Source organism: Phacochoerus africanus, chromosome 5, assembly GCF_016906955.1.
Source record: "Phacochoerus africanus isolate WHEZ1 chromosome 5, ROS_Pafr_v1, whole genome shotgun sequence".
Classification (NCBI taxonomy): domain Eukaryota; kingdom Metazoa; phylum Chordata; class Mammalia; order Artiodactyla; family Suidae; genus Phacochoerus; species Phacochoerus africanus.
The window spans coordinates 107143055-107170337 of record NC_062548.1 but is presented as its reverse complement, the minus strand read 5'-3'; positions in this window follow the sequence as shown (position 1 = coordinate 107170337).

Genomic DNA, 27283 nt, shown 5'->3' with positions numbered 1-27283 from the left:
TTCAGCTGTGCTCTAAACAATATACCCTCTGCCTTAGCTCTCAATTTCATTTTCTTCAGAATTTGTCACTATATCCGTTTACTTGTTTATTGTCTCTCTCCCTTCCCTGGAATGTAATTTAAATGAGAGCAGAAATGTTGTGTTCTCCAGGGCTACAACAGTGCTTGGCATATAGTAGTGCTCAATAAATATCTGAATGAATGAGTGAATGAGTTGTAATCAGTAAGTAGTGACTAGTGCATTACTTGCAAGAGTACACTTGGATGGACTGTTATAAGGCTACCGAGGAAAGGAATAACTGAAGAGCTGAAGAATGTGCCTCTGATTTGAGTTGCCATTGTCATCGCTCACTGGTTAAGTCGAATTGTTCTACCTTGTGTTACACCAGCTTCACTGATAAGAAGCCAAGGTCCAGGGCTACTTTGAAAGTGGCATTTACTTAGGTCTTCCGTCCTTTCAAATGAGATAGTTTGGTGGGATATGATGAAATGGGATAGGCAAAAGGTGAGCAAGAGTAGTATTCTTATTCTGCCTAAAACTTGAGGTTGAGTAGGGTGACTATATATATAATTCAATGGCCATACTACACACTTTGGGAGTGCTTTGAATAATTAAACTAGGACAGTAAGTACAAACATGAACCGTTTCAGGCAAATCTGAACTACCACCTTGCTAAGTATCAATTCACAGAGAAAATTTTCCTGCTTTCTTTGAAAGATAGGCACCATGTTTGACAAATGGCACTCTTCAGTATTTAAGGAGTGACAAGCTCACCAAGAAACACAGAAGTGGCCCTAAGTTTTCTCCTGTGATGGAATGTTTTCCCTCAACATATCAGCTTCCAGAATGTTTAACCTTCAGATTCATTCCAGGTCGAGCCATTTAAGAATATGAAGTAAAAGTTGACCAGTGGGCCACAATAACAAAAGAAACAAATATTGAAGACAAGAAGAGCTTTAGTGCAGCAGAATTGTTTAAGAAGGTTTACTTTCAGCCATAATCTAGAGACAAAAAGAACATATATTAGAGTATCTATAAACTGAGAAGAGCAGCTGCCAGTTCTTGGGAGATATAAACATTTTGAAAAGAGGGTCATGGAGATGAGCAAAATATGAACACACAAAAAAGAGGTGTGATAGAGGGGAAGATAAGGAGACACCTTCCTTATCAAAAGATAAGGAAATATGCCTTATTATATTTCCCACATATATGGTGGGAAATATAGTAAGGCATCAAAATCATAGGGCTCTGTTTTGGATTATGGTAGAGCCTGTAGGGTTTTTTGAGTGGATTCTCCATAGGCTTATGAATACATGTGGTGAGATAACAGAGCAGTGGGATTCATTCAGTCATTCATTACACACATATTTATTGAGGGCCTACCAACCAAAGTGATGAATTGGTGGTATGAGTGGGTTATCCTTTTATCTGAGTTTCAGGATAGACATCAACACATTGAATTTACTCAAAGAGTAGCTGCATAGATTCTCACTTGATACATTATGAAATAGTCATATAAACAAGGAACATAGCCAAGAATGATGTTCATAACAAATTCCGTAATGAGGAGGAGCCACAGAGGAACATGGTGCTATGGTAACACTTAATTTGCCCATCACACCTGTTCTGGGAACTTTTTATAAGAAGAGATGTATTCTCTCTCACAACGAAGCAGGACACAGTCTGACTCCCATTGGACCATATTCATAAATTGGTGATATATTTTATATCTGGATTTTACTGACTTTCTCTAGTCAGTAAAATCCTTTTTCCTGCATTTCATTTCAATTAGTAGGGAGAACAATAAAGCAGGTGAGAAGTGATTTTGAATAAGGAAGTATTGTTGGGAGAAAATTAGGAAAGGCAGACCGAGACGTCTGGTTGAGTAAAATCCTGCTTGATTTTAGGGGAAATGGTTGATTTTAGGGTAGGATCCAGATTACAGGGGTTCTCAAATTTTAACATGCATAAGAATATGCTTAAAATGCAGATTCCTGGGTATATTCCTAGAGATTTAGATTGAGTCCAGGATGAGGTGGAGAAAACTTCATTTTCTATAAGCTCTTTCAATGACTGCACCTTGAGAACCACTGTCCCAGTAAAACCACCCAATTACCTAGTAGCTTCTTCTGGGATTGCAGAGACCTGAGGCAGGTTTTGGAAGCAACCTGTTACAAGCTTCCAGAGCACAAGCTTTTGCTTTAGTTTTTCATCCTTAATTAATAGAATCTGGAGCCAACAGTAGCTGGCACATGATTTAGAGCTATTTTAAACAAGACAAAACAAATGATGTACAGCTGGAAACTGCTACCTTGAAGTATAATTCTGCTGCAATTTGTATTCAATTTCTTACAGATGTGGCACAGCAACATGATCTCACATTCTAAAGCCCATAATGCCAGAAAATCTACAAGAATCTGATGAGGGCAACCTGCACCAGGGCCACTATTATTTCTTAAAGTTATGGCACGTGAATACACAACATGACCAAAGCCGAAGTGCCTGAGCTGCTCATTTCAACAGAGCACTTACAATTCCCTAACTGTAGCACAAAATCACCTATGAATACACCTTCTGTGTGTTTTTATTTTTCTTCATGGGCAATATTATAGCCGCCATGTTGCATTAACATTACATCACAGCAACCTTAACTTTATGACACTTGTTTGCTATTTTGTGAAACATGCCAGAGGAGAAATTTGCAGAGGACTGTGGCTGATTTGAAATTCTCCTGGGGCTCACTCTTTGTCTTTGCCTTACTTGGTGGAACTGCTAAATATACTTATAGGCAGGTTTATGGAGTTAGGTTAGACCGATTTACGAAACTTCACGGAAGAAGTAAAGCCTAAGTGACATTTGAAGAAAATGCCATAGAGTCCATGAAAATTTAAGGGTCTGCCATGTGCTCCACCCTTCTCTGTGGATGCTCTTTTCACCCAGATTTGTCACACTTTATGTCACATGATTCCATAACCCTGGCCATAACTGCCTAGATCAGACACTGATGACCAACTTAAAGGCAATTGTTTAGAAGAAAGTGACAATCCATTTGTTTGGGGAATATGAGTGGAAGGTGTATTCAGGAAGCAATGAATATCTGTGTTTGAGGCAATAACAAAATGTCAAGGGTACAACTACTCAAAGCATGATCCATAAATCTGTGCCAATCTATGAACTGTCTGTTACAGGTATATGAAGAGACAAGTACTGATATTGAGAGGAAGAGTGAAATTTTTCATAGTTATTGAGCATTGCTAGAATATCCAAGCACATGACTAGTGGTTTTACTAGTCAGGGGCTAGTTATCTATTAATACAAAACAAATTATTCCTAAACTTAGTGAATTTAACAACTATAAATACTGATCATTTCACATAGCCTGTGTAGTTCAGGAAATCAGGAACTGTTTAGCTGCTTAGCTGGTTGTTTCCTTAAATTTTACCATTTTTATTATAATGTGTTTTGCTGTGTGTCTCTTTGGTTTTATCTTATTCGGAATTCACTGGGATTCCTAGAACTGGATATCTGTTTCCTTCCCCAAATTAGGGAAATTTTCAGACACCATTTTTCAAATAATTTTGCTGGCCTTTTCTTCCTTTCTTCTACTGGGACCCTTGTAATGTGAATGTTATTCTGCTTCATGTTGTTCCAAATGTCCTTTAAAGTATCTTCACTTTTTAAAATTCTTCTTTCATTTTGCTGCTCTGTCTGGATGAGTTCTATTGCTTTCTCTTCCAGCTCATGGATTTAATTCTACCTCATTCAATCCACCATTGAACACTTCTGGTGTATTTTTCAGTTCAGTTATAACTTCTGTTGGGTATTTTCTTATATTTTATATCTCTTTATTGAAGTTCTCACTCCATTTGTCCCTTTATCTCCTGAGTTCGGTGAGCATTTTTATGACCATTGCTTTGAACTCTTTATCAAGTAGATCATTTATCACCATTCCCTTTTGTTCTTTTTCAGACATTTTATCTTATTCTTTCAGTTGGAATATATTCCTCTGTTTCCTCATTTTTGCCTAATTCTCTGCAATTGTTTCTACGTATTAGCTAAATCAGCTACCTTTTCCAGTCTTGAAGGAGTGGTCTTATGTAAGAGATGTCTGGTGGAGCTCAGAGGTGCAATCCCATCTGGCCATCAGAGTCAAGTGCTCAAGGGGTACCCTCTCTGTGGGCTGTGAGCACCCTCCTATTCTGGCTGGTGGGCAGGAATAGCTCCTGGAATGGCGGTAGGGCCCAGCTCTGGCAGCTGCTGGGCACTGACGGGTGGGATTATCACTTCACCAGCTGTGAGACTGAGCTGAGGTGCAGGGGTGGGCAAAGCTGTTGTGGGGGGGGGTGTGCCCACTGGTGCTCATGGGTTAGATGGAGATTTCCAAAATGGTACCCAACAGTTCTGGTATTAGCAAGGTAATGTGAGTTTGCAAGAATTGGCTCCCCTTAGTGACTTGGTCCTTGTGGAGCATCCCAACTGGCTCCTGCCTCTCTATCAGATTCTTCAGTAAGTGGGTCTCCTTCACCTATGGCTTTGTGTTTTTCAATATGAAAACATGAGAAAATAACCATACCTTTGTAATTTTTCTTGATTTGGAAGAATTAGCCAGGCATGGCTAATCATAGGCCCTAACTTCCCACTTGCAATGACCACTTTCCCAATGATCTAAGGATAGGCATATGATTTAACCAGGGCAGGCAGAGTCCTGCCCTGGGGTTTAACAAAGGATTCTGGGAGAGAGAAACATATTCTCTTTTCTTTGGATCATAAACTGTAAGGATGAGATTTCCAATCTATAGGTGGCTATGTCCCTTGAAAGTCTGTTTCCATAGCAAGGAATGAAGCCAAGCAGAGAAAAATAAAAGGAAAGCCTGATAGAGAGTTAATTTCAAGGACTGTATAGGAGATTAAGACCAGTCTTAATATTTTCCTATACCAACCTCAAGATATCCAAGAAAAACAGGAAGATGTAGCTTTATAACTGGCATATTGAGAAACTGTCCTGAAATAGGGTATAAACACAAAATAGTTTTATTCTGTTCTATCACTGATCTCATCTACGCTCCACTGAGTCTCTTTCCCCATTACTTGATATCCTATGCAGATTCTATAACTTTCCAGTCATCTTTTGTAACGAAAAGCATCAACCTCAATTCTGTCTAAATCTCCCCTTCTTATCTCCCCTACGCAGGTTTCACCTATGGATCCAAAGGCTGGCATGGGAATGGTCACAGTCTACTCATTCACTACAACTCACATTCCAGCACCAGATGGGAGAGTGACAGGAAGCGTGGTCTGTGTTAGGAACAGAGGGACACCTCTGTGTCCCTCTTCTAGGCTACAAGAGCTCAAATATTAAGAAGGGAGAGAAATAGAGGGGAAGTGCTTTTTTTTCCTGGCTAGTGAGGATGCCTCTCTATTGGTTATAGGACCATCTCTTTATTGATTTTTGCCTGATATAAGTGCAAGGTGTTCTACAAAAAAGAGTTTTTTTGGCAGGGACTGTGTGTGGGTTCCTCATAGACAACTGTGACCCCCACAATCACAATGTCTTCTTGAGGGAGCCACAGCTCTTGCTTGAACTTTTTAACTCTCCCCCACCCCATTTGGTTGTATTCCCCAAAAGTTGAGGCAGGCTGGTGTCAGAAACTTATTTTTGGTAACTCTAGAATATGGGACACTGGAAGCCTCTTGTTTTCAAATCTGAATTCTAGTCACCAACTTCGGTGCAACAACAACAAAAAGTCCAGTTCACAACATGTTTTCATGATGAATATTTTCTTTAAGTAGAAGGGGCTCTTCAATTCAATTGGGTTCTTGTGGTCAGTTCTGGTTCTGCATTTTTTTTTTTTTTGTGTGTGCCATTTCTTGGGCCGCTTTCGCAGCATATGGAGGTTCCCAGGCTAGGGGTCTAATCAGAGCTGTAGCTGCTGGCCTACGCCAGAGCCACAGCAACACGGGATCTGAGCCGCGTCTGCAATCTACACCACAGCTCACTGAACAAGGCCAGGGATCGAACCCACAACCCCATGGTTCCTAGTCGGATTCGTTAACCACTGCGCCACAACGGGAACTCCTGGGTCTGCATTTTAAGGGCGATATTGAAAATCAAGACCCTTTACCCCCTATTTCCCTGCCCCATTGAAATTAGAGAAACTATTTGCGATTGCCACAAAACTGGAGGTAAAGAGATCAGAGGCATCTTAATTGATGAGACATTTTGGGGAATACTGAATATGCTTAGCCTGGAGAAGGAAAGAGTCAAGGATTATATGATAACTATCTTTAAATATATGCTGGATTTCCAGGTAGCATAGATATTGGGACTTCCACACCTGGGAAATTACAGGGAGATTAATCTCAATCTATGTAAGAACACCTGAAAATCAGAGCTTTCTAAAGGTGAAATTGATTACCTCAGGAGGTAGTGTGCTCCCTATTATTGAAAATATGTAAGCATAATTTGCATACTGCTTGGTAGGGATATTGACAAGGGGCTTCAACATTAGTTGTGAACCATGCGTTGACTTTCAATATTCCTTTCAATCTTCTGGTTATTTTACTCTGGAGACTGACATAGGAAACCATTTTAGTCAGTTCTTACGGGATTCAGAATATTGGTGGGATCACACTGATCTAGGTTCTGATTCTCAGATTTTCAGCTTTCCAGTTAAAACACACAATATTTGTAATTCTCCTTTGTTATCATGTAAAAAGGCAATATTTTGATGCAAGATGTTTATGTGTTTAATAGACAACATATATTTTTAGAGGTGAGACAGAAGGGAAGGGGGCAGGGCATAACCATTAGCCCTTGAGGACACAACAAAACTGATTAGAACCTACTAGGTCAAAGACGGTGGAAGAGTCAATGTACAGTAGACCTTGAGCCTCATTATATGCTCATTTTAATACATTAGCAGCTAAATGACACACCCACAGATGCCATGACAGTTCTGATGCCAACCAAGAAAGGCCAAAAAGTGGGCAGTGACCTAATTCCTGGAAATATCTGCCCCTTCCCTAGAATAGTTGGAATAATCCTCCCACTTGTTAGTCTATGAAATTACTCAGCCCATATTTCGAGGCCACTCTCACTTTCCAAAGAGAGGACCCTGCCCTAGGACTACCACTCCCCTTCTGAGATGGCCCATATTCTGTCTATGGAGTGTTTATCTCTCTAAATAAACTTGCTTTCCCTTTACTATGGCTCCATCTTGAATTCTTTCCTGCACAAAGCCAAGAACCCTCACTTGGGGCCTGTCCCAGGAACTCACGAGAGATCTGGGACATGACCATCCCCTTGTACCCCATTTTTCTGCAACAGAAGGAACACTTAGGTCTGTTTTTTTAGGGCACCATTTTAGCAATATCAAAGTATTTACAAAAGTTATTCATAATCAAATGTTTTTATCCAGCAAAGACTCAAAACCACAGTTATTTGATGGTTTCAGAAAGAGCACTGAGTATTATCACTCTTCCATATATTAGTCTTGGAATATTGGTGTTTCAATGATAAAATTTATGAAATAGATTGCAATTAAAATTTCATTGCTATTTTTTTTAACATGAAGGGGTTATTTCAAAGGGTAATTAAAAGAAAAAACTGGAGAAAATAGACAATTTTTGAAAGTGGAGAGTATCACTGTACTTATGTTTTATTAAAATTCTATAATTAAAACTCTAATACTGGTACTAAATGGATTGATAGAGTAATGAAAAGAGTAGCCAGCCCCGAAACAGACTCTGATGTATAAAATAATTTAATATATTTCAAAGGAAGCATTATAAATAAGAAAGGTAGTGTTGACAGAACTGCTCCAGGTCTTTGCTCAAAACCTGCCAACCCCCACCTTTAGCAGTTTACATAAATCTTTATTAAAGTGTCCAGAGATAATAAAGGTAGCTACAAACAAACAAACAAACAAACAAGAAAAACCAGATGGAACCAGTGAGGACCAAGTTGGAGAAAAATCTGACCTCCAGCAGACCCTAGGTTTCATTATATATAGATTTTACTACAATAGCATATTAAATGACATAACTACCTGATACACTGGAGATTAAAGACCAAAAAAGAAAAGGGGGTGGCACCTTATCCTTGGAAAAAGCCCTGCCCCTTACTCAGTAGACTAATGCATATGCCTCCCATCATTAGCTTCACTCTTCCTCAATCCCTCTGTCCAGGTGAATCTGTAAATTTAGTTTCTGTTTCGCCATTCTTTGGCCACTGAATAAATCTAGTGCTGTGTCAGTCTTAGCTCTATTTCCTTATTCATTTGCTCAAAACCAAATGGGGAAAACCCTTCCCTTTCCAAGGCACAGAGCTTCTGCCAGACTCGAGCCTGAGCAGGGTCCACATAACTTTATTCAGTAACAGCAGGGAGGATTTATTCAGTAAAATTTAGTTGCACATCCTAATTAGCAATACAAGGCAGTGGAAAAAACAGAATTAGATCCATATTTCTCTTTCTTTTTTTCTTTTCAGAGTCACGCCTGTGGCATATGGAAGTTGCCAGGCTAGGGGTAAAATTGGAACCTCATCTGCAGGCCTACACCATGAACCACAGTCACACCAGATCTGAGATCTACACCACAGGTCAAGGCAACGCCAGTTTCTTAACCCACTGAGTGGGGCCAGGGATAGAACCTACATCCTCATGGATACTAGTCAGCTTCATTATCACAGAGCCACAACAGGAACTCCCATGTTTCTCTCTTTTTCAAAACAAGTTTTGAAAACATACCTTAGATCTTTTGAAGAAAACCTTCAACACTACAGGAGAGTGAATCTTTTCGTTTGATTCAGCCTCTGTCTTCTCATCTGAGAATATAGATAGACTGGTTTAGAACTTTTTAATCAGGTAAATTACTTATCTCTGTGTCATTAACGGTTTTTTCCCCCTTAAGATTTTCTGTCCTCTCATTTGGAACACATTCCTCTGTTTCTTCATTTTGCTTGACTTTCTGTGTTGGTTTCTATGCATCAGATAAAACATACCCCCCTCCATCTTAAAGGAGAGCCCTCCTGTGGGTGAACTTTACCATTCAGTCCTGCTCTTGCTTTTGGTCACCTCCCAAGTGTTTGTGACTGTCCCAGCAGCCTATTTTATTTTGAATGGCTCCCAGTCATCTCCGTACATCTTAATTCTGGCTGATGGAAAGCCCAAGCCTTAGGCAGAAGTTTTTAAAGAATGCACATATATACAGTGTTGCGGGACCCACTGTGGGCAAATCTGTCACATCAGCAAATAAAGGATGCTGTGGCTCAGAGCCATCAATCATGACAGCCACTTGATGGTGGGCCCTGAGTGGACTCAGGATGGAGACCAACAGGCGGCCCATCCCCAATGGCGCACCCTGAGGGGATTCAGGATGAAGAAATTCTGGCCCTAGAGAATCGAGGTGCACATCAACGGAATGACTTTGATAAGTCCAGACTCTTGCATCTTCCTATACAGAGAAAAGCACTAAATTCATTAACTTGAGAGGTCTGGTTTTTTTCTAATTAAAGTAATATTTTAATGTTCTGACTACTTAGTTTTTGTTGCAAAAACTTACCTCTTTGAAGTAGTCCCTCAGAGCTGAGAGGCTGGCTCCTGCTTAAGTCCTGAGAAAGTCTGCCGGATAAAACATATTTCCCAACTTTTCAGTCGTGCTCTTTTTTTTGGTGGACAACATGCAGAGGCCACCAGAGCCAGGCCGCCTAGAGGTGTCCCCTGCTCAGCAGGGGTAAAAATCTACGCGCTGAGGAGCTTCAAAGCTCCCGCGTGGGAGGCACTGCGGGCTGTGGGTGAACGGAGGGGAGCAAAGATGGCGGCAGTCCTGTGTCCCAAGAGCGTGTTCCTGAGCAGCCTGGGTACCCCAACCCGACCTGAGCCAGTCCCTCAAGACCGAGCTCGAGTACGAGCAAATAGGCCTCTTTCACTGAGAGATGTGTTTCAGTTGCTGGACTTGCTGTGTCCGGGGGGCGGAGGGCTGCCGGGATCAGGATCTCCAGTGGGTCCAGTCCCGCGAGAACCAGATGCCCAGCCTCCGGGCCACAGGAACCGGGAGTTCAAGGGGCGTCTCCTTGGCAGCGCGGCAAGGAGGGGGACAGGAGATGTACAAACTGCCTCACCAAGACATGTGTAGAAGCAATCTTCCAGGAGACACTGTGTCGGGCAGAGGAGAGCACAAAGTTGGCACCCTCTGAGGTAAGGGAAAAAAAGAAAGAAAAATTATGGCTGCTGTAGACTTGAGCCCCTCAGCGGGAGAGTAGGAAGATGGCGCCCACCGGCCTCTGCCCCCAGAAGGGTTGCTGCCCCTCACAAAATTGCTTTAAATTTAGCGAATGAGTTTCTTTCACAGAAAGTCTGGGCACTTTTCAGAGGACTGTCTGCACCGGGCCCTGGAGCGGGCGAGTCGCGGCACTAACTCGGTCCAGAGTGGATTCTCAGTTCGACCAGCCTCGCCCAGCTTGTGGCTGTGGGCTCCCTCTGGCTTCAATGTCACATGTTTAGGGGGCTAATATACAGATGCAGATCTTCATAGTTGGGGCGCCCCATGTGAGGTGTGACCCTCTGCTCTTCGGTGAGATGCCCTAGGTTTTTTGTTCTCTTTCGATTTTCCATCCGTATTTCATGTCACATTTCAAACTGTATTCTATGTTAATTAGTTGTGTTATTAATAATACCATTTCAAAACCTAGATTCAAATAGAAGAATATTTTAAATCCAAGTATGCAAATGGCTTTTAAATTAAAAAGTGATAGAAGAAATAGCAGAGGGAAATAAAAATATTTGGATCATGTAGAAATGAAAAATGTTAAGAAATAATATTAAAAGAAAATTAAATCAAATTAAAAGGAAAAACTGGTTTAAAAAATGACTGGCAACATATGTGAAAAGAAAAGCTTAATTTCTTTACCAAAGAGAGCTCATTTAAAACCGTAAGAAAAATTGCTGGAGTTCCTGTCCTGGCTCAGCAATAACGAACCCAGCTAGTATCCATAAGGATGACCCCTGGCCTCACTCACTGGGTGCGGAACAGTGAGCTGTGGTGTAAGTTGCAGATGCAGCTGGGATCCCCCATTGCTGTAGTGTAAGCCAGTGGCTACAGCTCCCATTCGACCTCTAGCCTGGGAACCTCCATTTACCTAGAGTGTGGCCCTAAAAAAAAAGAAAAGAAAAATTGCTAAAACTGATGGGGCAGAAGTCTTGAACACACAATTCACAAAAATTGGAAAGCAAATGGCAAACATATGGGAAAATGTTCAGCTTCATGAAGAAATGTGAATTAAAATGAGATATAACTTCACCTTCTAAATTATCAAAGATTTAATTGTTTTGAAGACTAGTATTGATGAAAGCAGAGGAAAGCAATTTAGAAATATGTGTCAAGAGCTTTAAAATGTTGATATTTGTCCCTGTCATTCTATTTCCAGAATCTGTCTTGAGAAAATAATACAAAGCAGAATGAAGGATTTTCATTTTTGAATAATATTGAAAATCACAAAAACATTTTTAAAAGTCAAGAAATAAGGCAATAGTTGAATAAATTCTGGCATCTTTCTATTAAGGAATATTGTGATGTCATTAAGATTGTGTTTATGAGCAGTGTTTAACAATACAGGGAAATGGCTATACTATAATTCTAGGCAAAAAGATAAAAGTGTATAATTCCATACAATATGCTTTACAAAAAAAGACTAGAGGAAGGGTCATCAAAATATTAACAAAAAACTGCCATCAATGCCAGTACAATATCACTACATTTTGGACCATGTTGGATAAACCTATCCAAATTCTTGTTCTTTGGCTCTGTTTTCTCTCAATGCCAGGTGGTGTTCCACCCTTATGTTAATTCATAATTTCCTCTGTCAGATGATAATAAATTTAATTTGACTGCCTCTTTCTTTCCATTAGGGATATTAGCAGGTAATCTTGATTAATGCTTGAGACAGTTTGGCCTCTTAATCAGGTTTGGGAATCTTTAGATTTTTCGGAAGTACATTTGTAAATGGATTTGGATGAAATTCTTGTGTAGGTGACTGCAGTCACTTATTTTTAATTTGCTTCTGCTAGCTTTCGTTTTACCGAATATCACCCATTTAGTTGGTCCACAAATTCTGAGACTGTATTTATTTAAGAGCCTATAGCCTTACATGTGCTGACTGTGCCATCTGTTATCTTTGTCCCTTTACTCAACCTGCCTAATCTTGATTTTTTTTTTCTTTTGTTGGCTACAGTGTCATGTTTGGCTCTTTGGAGGTCTGTGGTGTGTGGGAGGAAACTTTCAAGCAATATGACCCAGTTTAGAAATCTTGGTCTTCCAGTCAAGAGTGAGGTAGGTAAATCTCTTTGCTGTTCCCTCCAGACAGGCCTTTGAACTCATGCCTTTTCTTTCCTCAGTGTTTGCTCTGTCAAAGAGACATGGAAAGCAATGATGAATGCAAAAAACTTCTACTTCTTATCCTGGTCCTAAGAGGAATGTAGTTAGTTTGCAGTGCCTTTTCCTTAGTAAACTCATGCTGACTTCTGGCAATCCTTCCAAGTGCTCATAAATTTCTGTTTACTCATCCTTCCTAATGGGGATACATGCAATAGAACTTTTCCCTCATTTTTGAAAACCAAGAGACCTACTTATGAACAGTTTTATTCTTCATGTCTTGCTCTTCATGACTTCTCAAAGTTCATCGTAATCATACTTGTGTGCTATTTTAGTCTGATGAAATGTAATTAATTTGGGTGTAGAGACCTAAATTCACTTAGCATTAGGTGCTTTCTTTCAGACTTACCTTAAAAGTAGGTCTTTGATTCCCTGCTGATGATTGATGTTGGTTCTGTCCTTTTCAGATGGAAAAGATAAAGCCACGGGGAAATGAAATAACTGTTTTTCTTTGTGACCTGTAAACCATCTTTTCCAATAGATTTAAGACTTATTGTGTTCTTACTCTAAACATAGTTAATTGACTTAAACATTTTCTATAATTCTCAGCTCACTTAGTGCTTCTTGGAGATTTGTGACAGCCTGTGGCAAATTATTTAACCTTGGTTTCTTCATCTGGAAAAAGGGAATCATAGTAGTGATTTATATCATTGAGTTATTATGAAGATTAAATGAGTCAATATTTGTGAAGGGCCTAGAGAGGCAGCACTACCTATATATTAAATAAATATTCTTAAAATCTGTGCTCTCTAGAGAACTTCTCCACCTATTTTTGAATATGTCTTCCATTTTGTTGAGTCATTGGGATTATCATAATTGAATGATTAGAATTTATTTCCTCCTTAATAAATGCTATAGAGTAGCCTCATCTATTTATAAAGCACGTAAAATATGTTTGATCATTTGCTGCATTATTCTTTAGGTAACTCTTCGAATAGCTTAATCATTTTTATTGTAGCTGACTAAACGTTTCATAGTGTTTATGAATGATAACTTTTGAAAAGGCTTTTATGACCTCTGTGTGTTCTGGGTTTTGATTTTCTGTTTCATTTTTTTAAACGAAGAACTGATACCATTTCTCATTCTTACAGAGAATAATGATAGTTTATTACAAGGCTTTTTGTTTTTCCCTGCTGATGTATATTTGAAGGATGACAAAATGGTTTAAATCTCACCCACCAAGTTATTATACATGATTTATGGCCCTTATCTACAAAGTGATTAGCAGATTTATGTGCTAGAAAGTTCTGATAATTTTTATGATTATTTAACATAAATCAGTTTCTTCAACTTTTATGTGGAGCATATTGCTTTTCCAACTTTGGCAACCATATATTTAGGTAAATTTCTCCATCCCAAACTTCCATGGCTTGCAACCTGATTTTTCCACTCTGATTAAAGAACTTTATTTCAAAACCAGCTTTGGTCCATTTTTTTATCAGTGTAGGAAAAGAAGCTGAAATGTATTAATTACATTTAACACATGTATTTATGATGCAATCCCAACATGTCTAAATGAGTAAATACGTATTTTGTCTCCTTTTCCTTTGGAGGATAAGTAAAACTCAATGTTTGTTAACGTTTCTAAGGTCCCCCCCACCACCACCACTTTTGAGCAGTAGGAGAGAAGCTCTGTAAGAGAATGTGTAGAATTTTTAGTGATTTAGAAGAAGTGCAGTTCCCTGAAATCCTTGGGGCAGGATTTGGCTAAGCGAAGAGCAGAATATTTCTTAAGGTCTTAGGAAATGATTCGCTCAGCTCCATAAAAGTAAGTGAGGTATTTCTAGCTTCCAGTCAGGATGACATTGTAGAACAAAGTGTGCCTGTTCTCTCCTGGCATTTCAGTTCATCCAAATGAGCAGCAGAGAAGAGTGAGCAGCACTTCATACTTAATGCCTACTGTACACTCATTACCTCCTTGGAGAACTGTATATAAGTGACACAGAGGACAGTCAAATGTCTCTTTTCCTGCTCTAACTTGCTTTTCTAGCCTTACATACTGAGACCTCTCTGCTAGGGCCTGACATACTGGCTAAATTGAAATATTGGCTACTTTCTGAGTCTATCCCATGCCTTCTGTTATCTATAGCTTAATGATAGCTAATTAGCATACTGAATGTCAGGTTTTTTTTTTTTTTCCTTTTGGTGAAACCAGTGGCTTGTTAATTAGAACAATAAATGCTGGAAGAAACAGTCAGTGAAATTAAAAGTATTCAGTATATGTAGTTTGGCTAAAATACTTTAAAGACATTGTCTCCACCTTTGCATGAATAGAGTTTCAGAATCTGGCAAGGTCTGTACCCTGTCCCCTTTACATGGTGCCAGAGGCTTCATCCCTACTTGCTTCTGTGTCCAGCCATTGGCTTGGGACAGGGTTTCTCAACTTCAGCACTACTGACATTTTGGGCTGGATGTATCCTTGTTTGGTGGGCTGTCTTGTGCATTGTAAGATATTTAACAGCATCCCTGGCCTCTGCATACTAGATGTCAGTAGTGCAGTCCCCTCCTTGTGACAAAAAACAAAACAAAACAAAACAAAAAACTTTCTCTAGAAACTGCCAATGTCCTCTAGGGGGAAAAAGCACCCCAGTTGAGAACCACTGAGTTAGAAGAATTTCTGATGGCAAGTTATTTTTTTTTTAATCGAAGTATAATTGACTTACAATATTATACTAGTTTCAGGTGTACAACATAGTGATTCAATATTTTTATGTAGATCATGCACCGAAGTTATTACAGTATTATTGACTATATTCATTGTGCTGCATCATTCTGATTAGAAGAAATAGAATCCTGCCTAAGATATGTGCCACGCCTCAAGGAATGTGTCACACAGAGATGGGAACCTAAAGGATGCTGTAAATTCCCTGAGGAGTTACATAGTAGATTCTGTGATCAATTTGTGCTTCCTATGCTGCTAGATGTTTGTCTAATCCATCTCCATCTGGCATAACTGGGTCTGAGCCTTGGTTTCAGTACAACCTAGTAGTGAGGCTGGTGATATCAAGCCATCCCTCTTTACCACAGACTTCTTTGGTGACTTCTGTAATTTACCCAAAATAGTCAATTGACAAAGTTGGCTTTGGTATGTTCGTAAAAGGCTGTCAACTAGTCTAGTGATTTGCAGCTATCCAAATAGTCCATTTCAGACAAGTTCTACTTTGCTATAAAGAAGTCTTCGTGGAAGCATGACTGAACCTTGGAGAATCCCACTTGCGATTGGCCCGGTGTCAGTCTGCAAGTTCAGTGATAAGGCTGGATTTGTATGCTAGGTGCTGCTTTGAACAGATTCTCCTTGTCTTTAAGGCGATTCTTTTTGAAACCACCGTCCATTTGCCTGGGTGGGGAAGGTTGGCAGAAAAGGGAGTGGACAGCTATAGTACCTCCTCCTCTAAGCTTTCTGTCACTTCCCCAAGCTTCTCTAGTCATCTGCTGGAGAGAGATGAGGAGCAGAGTGAGGCAGGGTGGGTTGTGCCTTGGCTGTGTATCCTACAGGAGTCCTCTTGCTCGTCAAAGTTGAATGTTCTTATTAGAGAGTAAAGTAGTTAGTGTCTCTCAGTGCTCAGCTTGAGGCCTAAATTATGGTTGCTAATGTAGCAGTTACATCCATTCAACATCCCATTATAGCAGTATCAGAGTAAAAGTGAAATCCTTCTTTCTTACCCCCCCTCCCCGTGTTAATCCCCTCCACCAAATACCTGCTACTCAAAATTGCCAAACGTAGTACATTTTCACATTTTCTCCCAATTAAAAAAAATAAAACATTATAAAGTTGAAATCTCTGTTCACTTCCAAGCACATCATACACCTCTTCACAGAGGCAATTACTGTCATGAAATGGGTGTTTATCTTTCATGGTTTTTTTTTTTTTAACAGTGCATCATTAATCAACCAATGATATGTATCATTTACAGACATAAATAATTTGCTATTTGTATTGTTATGCAAACTATTTTACATTTTACTCAAATTACTCTTTCTTTTTACTTTGCTTTTGAGATCTTTGTTAATATAGAAAAATATCATATTAACTTCCATGTGGTAGTCTATTGTATTAATATACCATATTTTAACTATTCCCTATTGATAGATATCTAGGTTATTTGCAACTGTTATTTTTATAAGTATGGTGAGCATATTTATCTATATCTCCTTGTGCACACGTGCAAAATTTTCTCTAGGGTGTATAACTTCAAGTCAAACTGTTGGATTGCACTTTCAAAGTTACTATCTCTGGCCACATTGCTTTCTAAATTTGAGTGTACAAGTTCCTCTTGAGTAGGAGGTGTGTGCGTCTGTGTGTCTGTGTGTCTGTCCTGTTTCCCAGATCTCACCTCTCCCTAGTAGGTGATGTGACAGCCTCTATGTGATCCACCTGGGTCCCTTCTTGTAAATCAGGTCTCCCATTAGTGACTTGAAGTTCTCCTGCAGCTTCCCATTGTGAGCCAGTGGGCATCCTAGCTCAGTGCAAGGTGATCTGACTGCCCATGCCTCCTCCTGCCACCTGGACAGCAGCTGGGTGCTGGGGGAGTTCAGAGCAAGAGTTGAGCTCTCTTTGGCTCTCCTCACCACCAGGGGAGTCCTTCTCACCCTCCATTTTACACGGTGACCTTGGCTCCTTTCCCTTTCTGCAGTCCCCTTACCCTGCCTGACTGGAATTCCTGGCAGCCTCTGCTTTTTCCCATTGGGAAGCCCAGTGAGTCTGAGTCTTCTCACCTCTCTGTACTTCTGTTCCTTTTCTGGACCTCAGAAATGTTTACTCCATTTATGAGCACAGCTCTGTCTTTTTTTTTTTTAAATTTATTAATGCTCTGTGAATTTTGAGGAAGGGGCAGAGTTGGTAGCCAAACGGCCATAAATTTAACATAATGTAACTTGTGTGTGTACATATGTATCTGTCTTCAGATAAATGGAATCATAATACACATTGGTGTATAATTTATTATAACAATATATCATAAAAATCCATTCATTTGGTGCATCTTCCTTTCTTCCTTCTCTTCCTTTCCTTAGTCCTTTACATAGTATTCCTTAATATTCATATAACATCATTTATATAACCATTGCTTTATTAGTTGGCATTTAGGTTGTCTCTAATATTTTACAATGAATAACTATATTATAATAAACACACATTTTTGTATATATTTTTTTCTGAACACATGTAAACATTTTTGCAGTGTATGTTTTCTAAAGCGAAACTTCTGATACAAAGGTCATGACTACTTTAAATTTGAGAGACTCTACTTCTTCCCCAAAGCTTAGACCAGTTCCACCTGGATTTTATCAAAAGGTAACATTCACATGGTGTGATAAATTTGTTCCACACTGCTATAGAGAGAAGATGCTTCTGCACTGGGATGCCACTGGCTGAGAGCTCTGTGTGCCTCCAGTATCTCCTCATCACCCCAAGAGTGAAGAGAGAACTAGCTTAGCACCCACAACTCATTCCAGCACAACCGTGGGTGAGAAGCTCTGGCCTCAACAACATCGTAATATCAGTCTTTCAACTTTTGTCCACTTGATGAGTAAAAAAGTGTCATTATTATTTTAATTGGCATTTCACCCATTACTCGTGAAAGTGAGTCTTTTCATGTCTTTTTTGGCCATTTCTGTTTCTTCCTTCATTACTATCTGTTTGTCCATTTCTTACTTCTTACTGATTTGTTAGAACTCTTTTTCAGAGTTTTTTTTTTTTCCCCTTTTGGGCACATCCATGGCACATGGAAGTTCCTGGGCCAGGGATCAACCCACATGACAGCAGCAACCTGAGCTGCAGCAGTGATAACACCAGATCCTTAACCCACTGAGCTACAAGGGAACTCTGATGTACATAATTTTTTATCTAAGATACAGAAGATATAGGTAGATAGGCTGCTGCCTCTTTTTTAACTTGCACATGATGTATTTTACCATAAAGAAATTTTGAGTTCCTGAATCATTATATTTCAGTTTTTTTGTCATTTGGGTCTATTTGGTGATTTAGGAACTTTTCTTTATCAGGAAATGATTTAAAATTTGACCTAAATAACAGCAACATCTTGTTTGAGCCATCTCCTAGAATAATGACAATAAAAACAAAAATAAACCCATGGGATATAATTAAATTCAAAAGTTTTTGCACAGCAAAGGAAACCATTAAAAAAAAAAAAAAAGACAACCCACAGAATGGGAGAAAATCTTTGCAAATGATGCAGCAAAGGCCTAATCTCTAAAATATATAAACAACTCATACAACTTAACAACAAAAAACCAAACAACCCACTTGAAAAATGGTCAGGATATCATTGCTTATCCATTCCAAAGGCAATAGTTTGCATCTATTAACCCTAGATCCCCATGGATAAGCAATGAGATCCTGCTGCATGGCACTGGGAACTGTATCTAGTCACTTATGATGGAGCATGATGGAGGATAATGTGAGAAAAAGAATGTACATATGTATGTGTGACTGAGTCACTTTGCTGTACAGTAGAAAATTGGCGGAACACTGTAAACCAGCTATAATGGAAAAACTAAAAATCATTTTTTAAAAAAGAAGAAAAATGGGAAGAAGACCTAAATACACATTTCTCTGAAGAAGACACATGGAGATGGTCAGCAGGCACAGCAGGGAATGGGATAGATGGAGAGTTTGGGATTGGTGGATATAAACTGTAACATTTGGAATGGATGGGCAATGTGCTTCTACTGTACACCATAGGGAACTGTATATGATTGGGTCACTTTGCTGTACAATAGAAATTAAAGATACATTATAAATCAACTACTCCTTTTTTATTATATTCACTAGTTTGTTTTCTTTTCTTTTTTTCTTTTTAGGGCCGCACATGTGGCATATGGAAGTTTCTAGGCTAAGAGTTGATTTGGAGCTGCACCTGCTGGCCTTTGCCACAGCTACCTCAATGCCAGATCTGAGCTGCATCTGAAACCTATGCCACAGCTTGCAGAAACACCAGATCCTTAGCCCAGTGGGCAAGATCAGGAATCAAACCCACATCTTCAGGGACACTGGTCGGGTTCTTAAGCTGCTGAGCCACACTGGGAACTCCCTGTTTTGTTTTGTTTTTTGATTCCTCATATAAGTGATATCATACGGCATTTGTCTTTCTCTGTCAGACTTATTTCACTTAGCATAATACCCTCCAGGTCCATCTGTGTTGCAAATGGTGAATTTTCATTCTTTTTTATGGTTGAGTAGTATTCGATTGTATGCATATGCTGTATCTTTTTTATCAGTTCATCTATTAATGGACACTTAGGTTGCTTCCATATCTTGGAAATTATAAATAATGCTGATATGAATATTGGGGTGCATGTAGCTTTTTGAATTAGTGTTTTGGGGTTTTTTTTGAATATATATCCAGAGTGGAAGATATGCTTGGTCGTATGAAGTTCTATTTTTAATTTTTTGAGATGCCTCCAAACTGTCTTCCATAGTGGCTACACCAATTTACATTCTTACCAACTCTAAGAGTTCCCTTTTCTCCATTATTTGTGTTCTTTTTGATGATAGCCATTTTTACAGGTATGAGGTGATTTCTCATGGTTTTGATTTGCATTTCCCTGATGATTAGCAATGTTGAGCATCTTTTCATGTTCCTTTTGGACATTTAAATTTCCTCTTTGGAAAAATGTCTATTCAGGTCTTCCATCCAGTTTACAACCCAGTTTTTTGGTTTTTTTTGATACAGAGTTTTATGAGTTTATATATATTTTGGATATTAATTCCTTATTGATCATATCATTTGCACATATTTTCTCCCATTCATTTGGTTATCTTTTCATTTTGTTAATGGTTTTCTTTGCTGTGCAAAATCTTTATTTATTTATTTATTTATTTATTTTTGGCTTTTTGGCTTTTTGCTATTTCTTTGGGCCGCTCCCGCGGCATATGGAGGTTCCCCGGCTAGGGGTCTAATCGGAGCTGTAGCCGCCAGCCGATGCCAGAGCCACAGCAACGCGGGATCCGAGCTGCGTCTGCAACCTACACCACAGCTCACGGCAACGCCGGATCGTTAACCCACTGAGCAGGGGCAGGGACCGAACCTGCAACCTCATGGTTCCTAGTCGGATTCGTTAACCACTGCGCCACGACGGGTACTCCTGCTGTGCAAAAACTTTTAAGTTTAGTTATGCCCTGTTTGTTTTTGCTTTTACTTCCCTTGCTTTCTGGAGACATATCAAAAAAATGCCATAATTTATATCAAAGACTGTTCTGCCTATGTTTTCATTTTGGAGTTTTATGGTTTCTGGTTTTAGATTTAAGTTTTTAGTCCATTTTGAGTTTATTTTTGTATGTGGTGTTACAGAATGTTCTAATTTCACTCTTTTACATGTAACTGTTCAGTTTTTCCAGCACCACTTATTGAAGAGACCGTCTTTTCTGCATTCTATATTCTTGCCACCTTTGTCATTGATTACTTGATGATAAATGTATGTACTTATTTCTGGGCTCTCTGTCCTGTTCCATTGATCTATGTTTCTGTTTTTATGCCAGAACCATACTGTTTTGATTATTATGTTGTTTTAGTATAGTCTAAAGTCAGGGAGTGATCCCTCCTCTGTTCTTTCTCAAGATTCTTTAGGATATTCAGGACCTTTTGTGTTTCCATGCAAATTTTAAAGTTGTTTCTTTTTCCTTTGAAATGGCCATCCCATGGTCATTTATTTTCTTATTTGAATAGTACTTTTATTATTCTAAATCCTCATAATATAAAACTTTGTTTTGAAGTCCCTATTCTCTTCTGTAACCCACCATCTATTCCCTTAAGAAGACCACTAGTTTTATATCTTGAAATCTTGTAAATGTTAAGACTTGTTTTTCTTTCCTTAAATCATATTATAGTTCCCCTTTAATATTATTGCCAAGCTGAGCTTCAGGAAATAGAGGTGGGGCCTTAGTCCACTTGTTGAGATGAAATGGACAGGAGATGTTTGGTGCAGTGTGACAAAGCTGAGAATGTGATGGGTGAAGATGTCAGAGCACTACTCCAGAAAGAGAACTAATTATCAAGGGCCAGGATGTGTAAGCTCTTCCTGGAATTCCTACATGAGGCATGTGCTTAAAGATATTGTGGAATTTAGGTTATAGTTTATTTTGACTATTTAAGGAAGGAATGTGAGTATTGGTTTTGCCTTATAATCTTCTATTGACACCTGGAAAAGTTAAGAATGCTTTGGCATCAAAGATTGCAGAATGGTATGGATAGCAATGCCGTACTATATAATTAAAAATTTGTTAAGAGATATCTCATGGTAAGTGGTCTTACCACAATAAACTTTTTTAAAAAAGAAAGTAAAAGTTGAAGAATGGGTGTGTCACTTCTTAGAAGAAAATTTCAGAGATAAGAGTGGAATGCCCAAAAGAAATGTTGCATTGCCAATGCTCTTGATGGCATGGGGGACAAAAGAATAGGTAGAAAAATACAAACTTTGATGACTTTCATTTGAAAAATAAAGTGTGAATTTGACTTCAAATGTGAATGCACAGAGTTTTCTAATTTATTAAAATATATTCCTTTTTATGGATGCACAAAACTGATATATGATAAAACACTATTCTAAATAAGTCAAGAAGAGCTCTAATATGAAATCATTGAGACTGTCAAAAATATTATCCAAACCTTGAAAATAGACAAAAGAGATTACTAGCTGTTCTTCCAAAATAGTGCTGGGTTTGATTTTCCATTTACTTAGCTATTTTACAACTCTGTAGGGGCAGAGGTTAGTTTATAGATTTATGTCCCAAGAAATGCAAATAATTTTTGTCCAGCAGAACATGTAAGTCCAGTGATCGTGGCTATAGCCTTGCCTGACATTAACTAATTTAAAATAAAAATCTAACCCAGCAGCCTATATCTAGCTTCTTAAATTCTCTTCGGAGTGGTTTTTAACATCTTACTGGTTTCCTCAATAACTAATGAGCTAAATAAAAATTTTGACATGTGTTTTTTAAAATTTCCATGAGAGTATGGTTCTTTAAACTTTTGAAAACTATCCTTTAACAAGTCATAAGTTACTTGGCAGCATTTGTTTAGTGATATACAAAATAATGGTATTCAAAATTGATGACTTGTGATTGATGGCGTGTTAGATCTGATGAATTATGGTATCACTATAGCATCTATTTGTATCTCATTAGTGAGCCAGTTAAAAGAAATTAGTGAGACTAAATCACAAGTGTTGGTGGCATGCCCATCTCAAAATATTTTGCTGAAGCTTTAATCTGGAAACACTTTGCAGTAGGCATTTGTTATTGTTTTGTCTGCCCAGCATCTGAAATCTGATTCCTACATTTTGGGAATTTCCTATCTCTGATATCTTACAGAACATTGGACTACTTTTCCTCTATAGCAGCTAAATAGGGCACCTTGTTTCCCCAGTCTCCTTTGAAACTGGGACAGGTATGTGACATCCTGCTCTGTACTTTGAATTGGAGACTGGTGCCTCAAGGAAGGATCTTCAGGAGTCCCTTTTGGTGGTGGCACTGGCTGTCAAAAGATAGAGTCTTCAGAGTGACTATGGCTGAGACAGGAGCACTGATGAGGGTGTCCTGGGTGAACATCTGGGAGGAACAGTGGTGGCAGCATCAGTTTTACACCCTGATTTGATGACCTGGGTCCTCTGAGTTTGTGTATCCCCTGGGTCAGTTTCTCCAGCTACCTTGGAAATTCTGTGACCCCTTTTAGCAACTTTTCAATCTTCTTTTATCAGCGAGAGTCTGTTTCTGTTGCTTGTAACCGTGAACACTGACTGGAACAGACATTGGAATGAGAACTGCCTATAGGCAGCAGTGCTTCTGAGAATAAATTTGATTTTTTAACCTGCCCAGGTGTGTTGGATGATCCAAACAAACAGTATTTGAGATGACAGAAAATGTATTATTTAATGTAAAGGAACTCAAAGACTAGGGAGACAGAAATGTTGCAAAGGATTTGCCATGGCAACCTGTTCTGCCACCCCCCTCCAGCTATGCCCCCGAGGCAGCCTATAAGACACTCCTTTTACCAAAGTGCTGAGGGCAGTCCCAGCACCCTTGAAAAGCAGTGAGGGATCAAAGATAGCTACTGTGGCCTGGTTTGGGCTACAGGCAGTGAAAAGACACTAGTTTCCTAGAACTTTCTTCTGGTTTTCTGACTGTTACTTCTTAGTTCCCTTGATGATTATTCTCGGGAGGCTGAAAGACACTTCCTATGAAATGGCCCCTTGTTTTTAGTGGGGATATCTGGACCCCCAAGATTCTGGCTCTGAGCTAACTGATGATTCCTGAGGACCTAAAATGCCACTGTGGCCTTCTAGTCAAGGGGTCGGGATTTATTTGGTTGTGTAATGCATGGAAATTTTAGCCAGGTCCACCTCCTAGTAGGCTCAGAGGAGGAGGGCAGGGCAGGATCCAGCTCCTTAGGATATAATTGGAATAGGTGTAGTCAGCATCTGCCAGAATTCCCCAATTGGCTCCCTGACCTGTGGTAAAAGCCACTGCGGTAGAAAGGGCCAATGAAAACCCTTTAGAACTCCTCCATGCAAAACTCTGAATCAAGAGGGATGTTGCTCCTGTGGGGAAACTGTATAAGTTTACTTGGTTCTCTAGCCTTCTTGACAATTCTTAAGCTACCCATTATCCTTAAAAAAGTTGTTCTTCTTAAATCAGCCCTAGCCAGTTCCGTTTGAAGTGCCCTGCTTCAACCATATATGATTATCTTCCCAATGAATTACATAACTAAACCTAAAAATAAGAAAAAAGAAGCTACAGTCTCGGCAGTTGGTATCAAAGGAAAGTAACAGCATTTTGAGCAGAGAAAACTAGCTCCTGTGGTAAAATAGCTGTGAGCTTCTGAAGGTACTTTGCTGTTTACTGGCTAGCCAGGAGGCCAGGGTTAGATACCACTAGCATATTTTACTTATTTAAACAGTCTGTGCACACCCATTTATTGGAACTCAGACAAAAGACTTGAGGTTTGGTCAAAATCAGAATGCTGTATTATTATGGAACAAGAATCTGGGGAAACATAAATAAATTCAAAATCTCCAGGACCACTCTACTACAAACAAATAATTGAGCTTCATGCTGCTGTTCCTGGAAAAAGAATTCTGGCTTCTAATAGGAACATAGTTCCAGGAAGAACAGGCATCTAGAAAATACAATTTGCAGAGAGAATGGCAAGCCTACATTTAAGGGATCCTGTATACATACATAAAGCCCTCTGTATAATAAATGGAGTTTTTTTAAAGGCAAAATTAAATTATGCTAAAAGAATTAAGATAGTCTCTTGCTGCTGAAATGACGGACACCATACTTATGAAGATACTGTCTATCTTGTTTGTATATTAGTTTATATATTCTTGAACAAAAGCAAAAAAATTACAGAATTATTATTTAAAAATCATGTTACCAACAGCTATAGCTGTTTTTCATATTCAAGCATTTATTCATTCAATGCAACTTTTTTCAGGACCTCTCTTTTCCAGATGCGGGAAAAGCATGGCAAGACACAGGACTGGAACATGAAAAGAGCATGGTACACTTGAGCATAGGAAAGCAGTTTTTGAATCATAGAAAGCATAAAGAACTGCAGAAAAGCAAAGACAGGTGGTAGGGTCTTTTTTAGATTGCATTAGAGATATTAAATATTCTATAGTGTACAACAAGGAGACCTTCATATGCTTTGAGTAAGACATGAACCCAATCAGATTTGTGTTTTAGAAGGATCACAGCTACATTGTGGAAATGGGTTGGAGATTCAGACTGGGTGAGTCAGTATCACGTATGAGGTAGTGCAGGAGCTTAGGGAAAAGAGTGGAGGCAATATTTGGAAGAATTCAAGAGAAATTTAGGCAGTAAAATTAAAAGGGGTTGATTAGGCAAGTCTGTGTGTATGAATAGAAGGGGGAGCCCAGATTCTGATTTGATTCATTGTGGTAGTGATACCAATCTCAATTATAAATTACAGAAGAAGAACAGGATTGGAGGTGGTGTAAATGATGAGCTCAGTGCTGAGTTTCTACTGCCTATGGACATGCAAGTTAAGATGTCCTACAGGCTTATAGATACAGGAATCATAGAGCAGAGATCTAGGCTGAGGATGTGGGCTTTGATATCATTAACCTTATCCCATAGGTGGCTGAAGCCAAGGGTTCATGTAGGAGAGAACCTTGAGGAACCAGTATAAGGGTTGTGGATGCCACAAAGAAGACTGAGAATCAGGAGAAAAGTCAGGACTGGAAGTGTCATAGAGGCAGAGGAAAGAGATTCTGGAAGCAGGGATCAAGTAGGCTGTTGACAGAGAAGTAGCCAATGAATTGAGTAGTCAGGCTCTTTTGCTTGCGAAGAGCCTCATGCTATCTATCATAACAAGGCAGTTCTTCTGCCCTTTTTCCTTTCTTCCTTCTTCCCCACTTCTTTTAGAACTCCTCCATCTTTTTTTCCTCTTCCTTAGTTTCTTTTCTCTCCCTACCCCTCCCACAGGCCTTCCACACTCTTTGACCAATGGGGTGTTAAAAAATTCAGTTATGTTCTTCACATCCTATGGTTTTTGTGTGTGTGAGAAAATATTTCCTCTAATGTATCCAGGACAGACTTTCCCATCCAAGATGAACTGTTCCTACCTTGTTTAGGTGATTGTCCTTCAAGACACAGGCCTTGAAGGGGCCGAGGAAGCTCTTGAATCACAGCAGGATTGGTAGGAAAAGAAGTATGTTGCAAAGTTCTAAGTGTCTGGTGGGTGGTGGTAAGAAAGATTCAAACACCAGGTTTTTAGGGAGAGAAAAAGCTGTGGAGTGTTGATCAGAGAGAGAAGAGGTGAGGGGAGTAGAAGGGAAGTAGTTCAGATTAAGAGCCAGACAACTGAATGTTTGCAAAAGGAAGATAAATGTTCAAGAAGACTAGATTCCAAGACCCAGGGAGAAAGTTAAGTTCTAGCATTGCTAAAGCAGGCTGACAGCCATGGTTGGGTAGACACCAAGGACCCATGACTTTTCTCTCCCTGAAAACAGCTCCCTAAAGCCTCTCTCTCCTCTCACCTGTTGTCTCTTTGAGCTTTCCTACTGGGACTATTTTCTACCTCATTTTCTGTTTATTTATTTATTTACTCATTTAGTCAACAGAAACTTGTTGAACATTCATTATGCATTAAGTAGTAGATATACAGATGGAGAGACAGTGTCCCTGGCTTCAAGCTCTTTAAAGTAGATAGTGGAGGACTCATAAATAAGCCTTTTGACTCACTGTGATGAGTGTTGTAGGGGAGTTAGGTACAAGTTCTGCTGAGGCCCTGGGGAGGCCTGTAAGTCACCTGGGGAGGCTTCAGAGAGGAAAGAAGTTCTGTAATCCTTCTTCACAGTTTCAAGTTACCTCTTATCTTGAGTAGCCTTTGTAATGTACACACACAGAGCAATCATCTCTCCTCACCGCTGTGCTCTTCTTAAGGGATAAATGTCCTTCACTGCAATGAGCCTTCAAGGTTAATGTCTCTTGGAATTTTCATGTTAGTTGTTTTGACTCTCATTCAGAACCTCTCAGTTTGGTGTTTTGTTCCAGTTTTCTATTAACAGGTTGTAAGTTCTAAGTTAAACATTCTCCTCTCTCTACCTGCTTCTTGGACTATTTCATTTCAGGAACTTTTTGACTCAGAGTAAACATTTAAGCTCTTTCAATCTGTTTTCTTATTCATAGAAAAAAAAAAAAAAAAGGAATCCTAACCTCCTTGCTCCTGGCCAAACCTCATGACATTGGTGATAAAGTACTTGGGAATAATAAATAAAATAGATTGTCACTTTAGGAACCAGAATAACATCCTGCTAGGAATGTCTTCCCGCAGTTACAGACAATGAGAATCTGGCACTTAAAACTCTA